The sequence below is a fragment of the Triticum dicoccoides genome, chromosome 4A (genome assembly GCF_002162155.2).
Source record: "Triticum dicoccoides isolate Atlit2015 ecotype Zavitan chromosome 4A, WEW_v2.0, whole genome shotgun sequence".
Taxonomy (NCBI): Eukaryota; Viridiplantae; Streptophyta; class Magnoliopsida; order Poales; family Poaceae; genus Triticum; species Triticum dicoccoides.
In genome coordinates this window covers 382,963,036-382,972,802 of record NC_041386.1, presented here as the reverse complement: position 1 = coordinate 382,972,802, position 9,767 = coordinate 382,963,036, and the positions used below count along the sequence as shown (strand labels likewise).

Genomic DNA, 9,767 nt, shown 5'->3' with positions numbered 1-9,767 from the left:
TGATCATGAAACTTCAGATCAAGTTACTACTAGACCTCGTAGGTTGAATAGAGCATGTTCCGCACCAGAGTGGTATGGTAATCCTGTCCTGGAAGTCATGTTATTAGACCGTGGCGAACCTACAAACTATGAAGAAGCTATGATGAACCCATATTCCAATAAATGGCTTGAGGCCATGAAACATGCGATAGGATCCATGTATGAGAATAAAGTGTGGACTTTGGTGGACTTGCCCGGTGATTAGCAAGCCATTGAGAATAAATGGATCTTCAAGAAGAAGACAGACGTTGATGGCAATGTCACCATCTACAAAGATCAACTTGTCGCAAAAGGTTTTTGACAAGTTCAAGGGGTTGACTATGATGAGACCTTCTCACCCGTAGCGATGCTTAAGTCAGTCTGAATCATGTTAGCAATTGTCGCATTTTATAATTATGAAATCTAGCAAATGGACGTAAAAACTGCATTCCTTAATGGATTTCTTAAAGAAGAGTTGTATATGATGCAACCAGAAGGTTTTGTCGATCCTAAAGGTGCTAACAAAGTGTGCAAGCTCCAGCGATCCATCTATGGACTGGTGCAAGCATCTCGGAGTTGGAATATACACTTTGATGAGGTGATCAAAGCATATGGTTTTATACATACTTATGGTGAAGTCTGTATTTACAAGAAAGTGAGTGAGAGCTCTGTAGCATTTCTGATATTATATGTGGATGACATATTGTTGATTGGAAATGATATAGAATTTCTGGATAGCATAAAAGAATACTTGAATAAGAATTTTTCAATGAAATACCTTGGTGAAGCTACTTACGTATTAGGCATCAAGATCTATAGAGATAGATCAAGACGCTTGATAATATTTTCAATGAGTACATACCTTGACAAGATTTTGAAGGTGTTCAAAATGGATTGGAAAAAGAAAGAGTTCTAGCCTGTATTGTAAGGTGTGAAGTTGAGTAAGACTCAAAGCCCGACCACGGCAAAAGATAGAGAGAGAATGAAAGTCGTTCCCGATGCCTCAGCCATAGGTTCTATAAAGTATGTCATATTGTGTGCCAGACCTATTGTGTACCTTGCCATGAGTTTGGCAAGGGGGTACAATAGTGATCCAAGTGTAGATCACTAGAAAGTGGTCAAAATTATCCTTAGTTACCTAAGAAGACTAAGGAAATATTTCTCGGTTATGGAGGTGATAAAGAGTTCGTTGGAAAGGGTTACGTCGATGCAAGTTTTGACACCGATTCAGATGACTCCGAGTCTCAATCTGGATATGTATTGAAAGTGGGAGCAATTAGCTAGAGTAGCTCCATGCAAAGCATTTGTAGACATAGAAATTTACAAAATACTCCCTCTGTCCCAAAATCCTTGTCTTAGATTTGTCTATATACGGACGTATCAAGTCATGTTTTAGTATTAGATACATCCGTATCTAGACAAAACTAAGACAAGAATTTTGGGACGGAGGGAGTACATATGGATATGAATGTGACAGACCTGTTGACTAAACTTCTCTCATAAGCAAAACATGATCACACCTTAGTAATCTTTGGATGTTAATCACATGGCGATTTGAACTAGATTATTGACTCTAGTAAACTCTTTGGGTGTTGGTCACATGGCGATGTGAACTATGGGTGTTAATCACATGGCGATGTGAACTAGATTTTTGACTCTAGTGCAAGTGAGAAACTGATGAAAATATGTCCTAGAGGCAATAATAAAATGGTTATTATTATATTTCCTTAATCATGATAAAGGTTTATTATTCATGATAGAATTGTATTGACCGAAAACTTAAATGCACTAGTAGAACGCCCGTGCGTTGCCACGGGCTTTTGAAAAAATTTAAGATGCTACTCATGGAGCTAAAATAACTAAGAACAGTGTCATCTCAGCTAACACATTTTTTTGATAATCAGCTTACACACATCATACTATCAAACACAATAATGTTATCTAGATTGTATTATTATTTTTGAACAAGCAAAGGCGCCAAGAGGTGCCTAATTTCATTCAGCTCAAAGAGATAGAACAAAGAGAGTTACATAGATCTGCAGATGATAAGAGGGGAGGATAAGCAAAAACTATGAGAATGAGCTAAAGAAAAGATCCTATAAAGCAAAGTGGAAGGACCACAATGCGATGACCAACATGATCAGGAGAAGCAGGATTACATACTGCAGCCGAAACATGGCAGCAGGCCTGAAGGGGAAGAGAAATTTAAAACAAGCAAGCACTGCAGCCGCTAGATACAGAGCAGTTACACCAAACCGGACCTGTAAGAGAGAAACTTCCTTCGGCATCCCAGAGATGCGCACAACCTGCAAAACAAAGAAGAAATACTTTGCATCTCCAATAGTCCAAGTCAAGCATAGTTCTAAGGGCCCTGTAAATGAAAATCTGAAAAACAAACATGATAGAGCAGCTTGCACAGGAAAAGAAGCTAATAGTGAGGAGACCAAAAACTAATAGCAGTGCACAATATGTAATTTAACACCAGGAATTTGAAATTTTGATAGGAGAGGCACAACATGGCAGGATCTAGGAGAATGGGTTTGAGCAAAGCAACAAACTTGAGTATTACCAGTGGATCTAAAAACCTGTTGAGCAAGATTATGTGCAATACCATTAATCTCTCTAAAACCTGTTGTGTATTTGTGATCTTTTGGACTTCAGGTAGATGAATAAATAAAACACAACCCATTCCAACTAAAGTTTTTCTTAGTTGAAGTAATGTTGAGAAATGGGAAGTAATGCTGATAGGTGATGAATAAAACAAAAAGGAGACAAACCATTTCAGACAACTTATAAAAAAATACAAATAAAAAAATAGAGGATCACACATTACATTATCATTAAATTTATGAAAAGAGCAGATTGACTGAAATACACTCAGATTACATGCAAGTTGTTGCTCCCTGCAAAAAGATAATAATATGAAATATGTTGCACATGGATTAATAGTTAGTTTGTGCAGATAACATCAGCATTTGGAAACTGTAGAAAGTGGTTTGATTCACAATAGTCCAAGAAATGTACATACGTGTACTTATAGAAAAGCAACTCAACCAACCTCATCATTACTTACAACCAGCCACATTAACTTTCAATCAGCTTGAACTACTTGCAATAACCAATTCGCTCCACATGGAAGGTAGATAACTAATTACAGCGCTAATCATCAGATAACCAATGGTTAATTATCATGATAAGTTCAGATGTAAGTTTTACCAAATGAGCAAGAATTCATTGTTACCACTGTATGTTACATGACCACTAAGTGAAAAAAGTCACAATGTTTCAAGCTATAATCATCTCCACATCTTCCTGAGCTCTCAGAGGCTGCAAGCTATGTTGTGGATCACCTTGTATAACATAATATATTGTCAGCATGATAAAATTGAGATGAAAGGTATGTATTTCACAGGAATTTGAAAACCACAATCATATGTTCTGAATGGCGCTTCAAGGATTTTTTTTAAAAAAGAACAGACCTAGTAGAATATAATTTGAAATTTTCCTAGAATACGAAAGAGCAGTATATTATTGTATAACATAATATATTGTCAGTGTGATAAAAAAAATGAGATCATGTTAATTTCCCTATAAAACTGAGATCAAAGGTATGTATTTCACAGGAATTTGACAACCACGATCATATGTTCTGAATGGTGCTTCAAGGATTAAAAAAAACAGATTGCCCTACAAAAATAAAGAAATATTGAAGGAAGACAACTGATGGTTGAATACTGAAAGTCTAAAATCTCTAAAGATCACATAGATCAGTAGATCACATATCTAGCATCTGATACTTACATCCCTAGTAAAACATAATTTGAAAATTTCCTATAATACGAAAAGAGCCCTATATAGCTACAAGAGATATGTATGAGGTGACAAGCTCTTACACATGTATGTATGAGGTGGTTGGGAGCGAATCCCTTTTCTGATCTCTTTCTCTCATCCATCGTTCTCCGTCTCGCTTGATCCAGTCATGTTTCAGCACTCCTCACAAAAGTATCACTTCTAGACTCCTAGTATGGGTCGAATATAAAACCATTTGAACTTTGCAGATCATATTATTAAAGTAAGAGCCAATCAAAATTAGAATCCCCTGGTCGGGACAGTCAATCACTAAAATGTTTTTTCTCCATTCTCCGAAAACACACAGATGCCAGTATCATTACACATAAATGTCACTTAATACAAGTTAAATGAACCGTTTCTGTACCCAAAAAATCAGCAAAGAACAATTGTGAGAAAATCAAATGTCATTCACAAAAGATGAGAAGTGACGGGTACTTACATCATTGTGTTGCAACAACAATTAACTAAAGAAGATGTTTGAAAAGAGAAGAATTTGTGAAGTGCAAAAAAGTAGCATGTCTTACTTTTCATGGCATTATATACAAGCAAGCATGCATGACTTGGCTACTATGAGTTAGTGGTTTCTGTTTCTATTTTGCACACTTCTTTCGACTCATTGCCAAACGATGTTCTTCGTCCTTTTCACTTTCACCTATATCTGAGGAGGTTGTTGAGTCAAAACAAAATTATTTGAGGTACAGAAGCATGTGTCCCAGGGGATGCTTGTGCAAGATCTGAACTTTGGATGTCGAAAGGAGGTGTTTTATTTTTTGTGATTATACATGCAACAGGGACTTATAAAAAAAATAACAAAATAAATGAGCATGTGCTGAACCGGCTTGTTCTCCGCTGCATTTGCTGGTGACATAGGAAGTCACTGAAATATGGTATTATGACATTATTTTTCATGAAAAAATGATGATACACTTTCATGTAACCAACTTGAATACTCACTTTTCTCAAGAAAACAATCTGAATAGTCTTTTTGCCTGGCATGAGCCAAATTTAAACTGCACACTTTCTAATATGCTATCTATTAATGAACGGACGGGTACTTACATTTATATGAGGCCAGAGCCGGGCGTCGCGGACAGGGTATCTGTCTTCCACATCATCAGCATGGAGGAGCTCCTACTCGGCTGCTCAGTGAAGGACGACAACAATGTATCCATTCCCCATCTCTATTGTGGAAATGCATTCTGGAAAATATTGGTGAAGATATAGATGTATTATTAGCACACTAAAATAAATAATAAATACAAAGAGTTATACTAAAGAAGAAAAATCCTTGCATGCCAATCGTATGAAATAGCTAATGCAAGTATCCCATATATAAATGCATCCCTAACACCAGCAACTGCTCCAGAATATATTCCACATAAAAAAGCACCGATGATACATTTATGAGATAAAAGTAACAGAGTCAAGTTAGACTACCAAAACGATGCATGTGGTTCTACTTGTCACTTTTGACCTTAAGTGGTTTCCGTGGACATATAGTATGATGAATTTACTACATAGTGACCTTAAATAGTTTCAGTACACATATAGAAGGATATAAATTCTACATGTACTGGGCACTACCACCAAATCCAGGTTCTGTTGGATCCAGCTTGAACAAAAAAATTGTATTAATTCATCAATCATAGACATAAATTTTGGCTCAAAGGAGGACTACATACAACTTCCAAAATTTTATGTGTGCCAGCCAGTGGTTTCGGGCTGACATTCAGATAGACGATGCGGCTTGGAAGTAATTCTAAATGCCAGTCATTTTCCATATTAAATTAGTAGGGTGCATGGGGCAGGAGTTATATGATGTCAACACGTAAAACAATATAAATTGGCAATGAGATACAAACTTGCATTGAGATAGCTGATTTCAAACTCGATCTTCATATCGGCCTTACGGAGAAGGGCATTCCCTTGGCTGAGTACTGTAACATAACCACTTATGAGCTAAAGAACTGCAGGAAAATATATTCACTCAAATGTCCTACAAAAAAAGTATTAAGCAAACATAATAATCAGAAGCTAAGAAAGCATGTGTATACCTATATTCTCTCCCAACTACAAGGTGATGATCATGCTACAAATTTCTTTTGCAACTTTGAGGAAGATATTTCTTTTACAACTTTGCAACCAAAAATTCCTCGCTTAGAACCTGAAACAAAAATACAAAAATGTGAATCTTCTAGAATTGAAGTACTAATGAGTTGGAGATAGATTTACATCTTGTGACTTGAAAAATAATTAGATCATCACCAACTTATATCTGCAGGTGCATGCTAGTGCAAAGTAGTGCTACATCACGAAGTTGTTGTAAGGTACATCGGAAATAAATAAAAATTCAGTGCAGGCATGGTTGCATATTATTTGCAAAGAGCATAGCGTGCAGGCCACTTACCAGGTCCGGCACCCGTACTCCCCTAGTAATTAGCAATGGTGAAAACTCTAAACCAATTGGATGGCACAATCAACAGTAGTAAAAAAAAAATCCTTGGGCGCCTCTCCACAATCCGTTGCCCGGTCGACCTCGGAGCTTGGCCTGCTCCGAGCCCCGTTTGTGTTCAGCAACGGCGGCGGCCCTGCAACTGCAATCATTATTCCTGATCTCCACGGTAGAACAATGGATGGTCGCAACTTCAAATTCTAGTATATATATAGGCAAACTTGAAAATATAGTATATACTGAATTAGTAAGGACCAGCGGGATAGCAAAATTTCAGATAATTTCATTCCAAAATAGAAATCTCTAATTAATCAGACAATAAACTTGTCGTTTGATCTGATGATCAAAGGCACAAATGAAGGGTTGTTGTGCATGCACATAAAAAATCCACACGAGGGTTGCAATAATCAATCTCACCTGTCACGATCATCTCAAGCTACTTCTACCTCTGTACTTCTCTCACCTCCTCACGAGCAAACCTGGTGTCCCATGAAAATCCACCTCATGTTTTCATCGATCTCGCTACCAATCATCAAAAAATAAATCCTCACTATAACTGGTTCCTATAATCCCGCTTCCCTTTCGATCGAGCTCCATAATATGCGGATTGATCTCATGTTTGTAAATAGATCTGATGCCTTTACACTTGTTCCTTGAGATGAAACCGGATATGGCCTCCAGATGCTTACCTTTTCGGATGATGGCCTTCTCCATGTCCTACACAAAACCAAGGAATCAAATCTGATCAAACCAAATAAGGCTTGACTCCGTAAGTATGGTTGCACAGGAGCGCAATGGGAGATAGGCGGGGACGGACATGGCTGAGAGGAGCATCGCTGGGGCGTCCGATCTTGGCCCCCTTTAGACCATGTACTCTCATATATATGCCCACGAGCCTCAAGCAATACAATGAACTATTTCATTAAATCCTTCTTTCCCTTCTAACATGATATCAGTTTTCGGGTTCTAAACCCTAGCTGCCGCCGCTTCCGCACCCGCGCGCTGCCCCTGGGGCGGTCGGCCTCCATGACCGCCGCCGGGGGCCACGCCGCCCGTATCTAGGGTTCGTCTGCCGACCGTATTGGTCGGCTGCACTAGAGAGTCTTTTTTCTCGATCCTTCGATCTGGTTTTCTCTCTTTTGTCGGTCGCTTTGATCGGCGTCTACTTTTTGGTTTTCCGGTCTATGTGATCCGGTTTGCGTCGCCCATCGCCGCCGTTGACCCCGTGCGCCTCTACTCCAACACCAGCCCGATTGGCCGGCTTCTTCACCGACCCGGCGGCCTTGCGCGTCGTCCGCGCGTCTGCCCGTCGGCCGCCCCGACTCGGCGGCCTCGCGCGTCGGCCCGTCGGTCGCCCCGACCCGGTGGCCTCATGTCATGCGGCGGCTCTTCACTGTCGCCGTTCGCGCGACGGCCCTCCCGTCGATCTACGCCGTCCGTCACCGCCCTACTCCGATCGGGACTCCTGCATCACCCCGACCCGGCGGCCTCGCGCCATGCTGCGGCCAATCATAGTCGTCCTGCCGCCCGCCGCCGCCGGCTTCATCTCGGACTCCGCCGCCACCGCGCCGCCACCGAGCGGCGTCCCCGACCTCGCGCGCGATCAGGTTGATCACCCGCCCGCCGCCGCGATCCGCCTCATCTACGTCGTGCGACCGACCTGGCCCGTCGGTTGCGCGCGCCTCCGCAGGCCCCGTGAAGACCGTCCCGGGTTCAGCGCGCCCCTCTACCGATCGAGCAACGGGCTGCCGCTGCGTCACCCCGTCGGGCCGCAGCACCGTCGCCCCGTGGTTCTTCTCCCGACTGCACCGACCCGCGTCACCGTTGCGTCGCCCCTTCGGGTCGTAGTACCGCGGCCCGCGGTCCACCGCCGCCCAGAGGCCGTCCGCTCCAGGTCGTCCTCGTGGCCGCACGGACCCTCGCGCCGCCACTGCGTCGCCCCGTCAGGCCGTAGCGAGCGTGGCACGCGGTCCACGCCGCCGTCCCGAGGCCGTCCCCGCGGTTGCACCGACCCGCGCTCCTTCGCCGCGCCACCCCTTCGAGCTGTCGCGTTGCGGTCCACGGTCCCTGCCGCCGCCCCGAGGTCTTCCCGCCGTCACCCCGACCTGCCCGCTGCCGTTCCGTCGCCCCTTCGGGCTGTAGCGCGGCGGCCCACTGTCCACTTTGTCGTCCACGTGTGTTGACTTCCCGTGGTATGCGTCGCGCCACCTCCCTTGGCGCGGGAACGCCACCGTCCACGCCGGTCTTCGTCATGCTGTCGGGTTCTTTGCCTACTTCGAGCACCGCCGCCGCGCTCCTAACCTAGCTGTCGTCGCCATCAGGCCGCTGCTGCCGCTCTTCTTTGGCCGCCACCGCCACTACCCACGTAGACGCCGCCCGTCCACCTCCTCCGACATGGCATATAACTTGTGCAGGTCCTCGTCTATGCATGCTCGGTGCTGGCAACACCGATGCGTGCCTTCGTCCATGACGTTTCCCCAGGCTTGGCAAGCCTAGTGTGGCGCTTCGTCAACTTCGTCTTCGTCCATCTACACATGCCCGGTGCTGGCAACACCGGTGCGTGCCTACGTCTACGATGTGTCCCCGGGCTTGGCAAACCCGCCGCGACGCGTCGTCAACAACGTCTTCTTCCCAGCGCACCACTACTTTGACACCACTGCGCCCATGCTAACTCGGCGCCCTCTTGCGCCCGCGGCTCCACGGCGACATCCTCGACACCGGCTCCCCGACTCGACATCGACCACGACATTCTTCGCACAGCTACCTCGACCACGGCTACACCACCCTCGGCACTCGGCTACATCGACAAATGGCACAAAGGGCTACCGCCTGCTTGAGCAACCTCGTTGGTTTCCACTCCAGCCACGACTCCGCGATGCGTCGACCATTACGACTGTGGGGGGTGTCCGTCGGCTTGCCTTCAGATTCTTCTACAGTCTCACCGTCTGCGCCGCTACCGTTGTGACTGCGGGGGGATGTTGAGTAACGTGATTGTATTAGGAAACATAGGTTAGACTAGGAAATATTCTGGCTTGCCTTGTACTCCAAGTAGATCATGTACTCCTATATATATATGCCCACGAGGCTCAAGCAATACAACGAACTATTTCACCAAATCCCTCTCTCCCTTCTAACACATGTGAAGATAGTTGGGAAGATGGCTGGAGAGAGGGTGTGGACAACAAACCTGGGGCTGATCGAGGAGCTCCTAACATGTGGTAATCCGGGAGAGGAGCCGGCACAAGGAACCCTCAGCCCTCCTCACCTCAGCCCCGATCTCCATCCCGGCGTGGCACTGTCGTGGGCTGGGGAAGCAGCAGGATGAGGCAAGGAGGTAGCGCGAGCGGAGCGGTGCCGAACGCATAGACGGATCGATGGGAGGGGCGGCGGCGACGGACGCAGAGGGGGTCGATGGGAGGGGCGGCACCGACGGACGCATAGATGG

At 44.6% G+C, this 9,767-nt stretch overlaps 1 long non-coding RNA gene across 6 annotated transcripts; it reads right to left on the bottom strand.

The window, feature by feature from the left end:
* Positions 1-2,034: 2,034 nt before the first annotated feature.
* Positions 2,035-7,177, bottom strand: LOC119285963. Of its 6 annotated transcripts, none has more exons than XR_005140084.1 (6): positions 7,140-7,177; positions 5,925-7,039; positions 5,733-5,807; positions 4,930-5,069; positions 3,912-4,037; positions 2,035-3,368 (listed from the first exon to the last, which is right to left on the bottom strand). It is a non-coding gene; the product is annotated as an uncharacterized LOC119285963 (long non-coding RNA). The 6 variants fall into 6 exon arrangements; XR_005140085.1 differs by having other exon boundaries at positions 5,925-6,034; positions 6,278-7,156; XR_005140086.1 differs by having other exon boundaries at positions 5,925-6,458; positions 6,740-7,156.
* Positions 7,178-9,767: the final 2,590 nt, after the last annotated feature.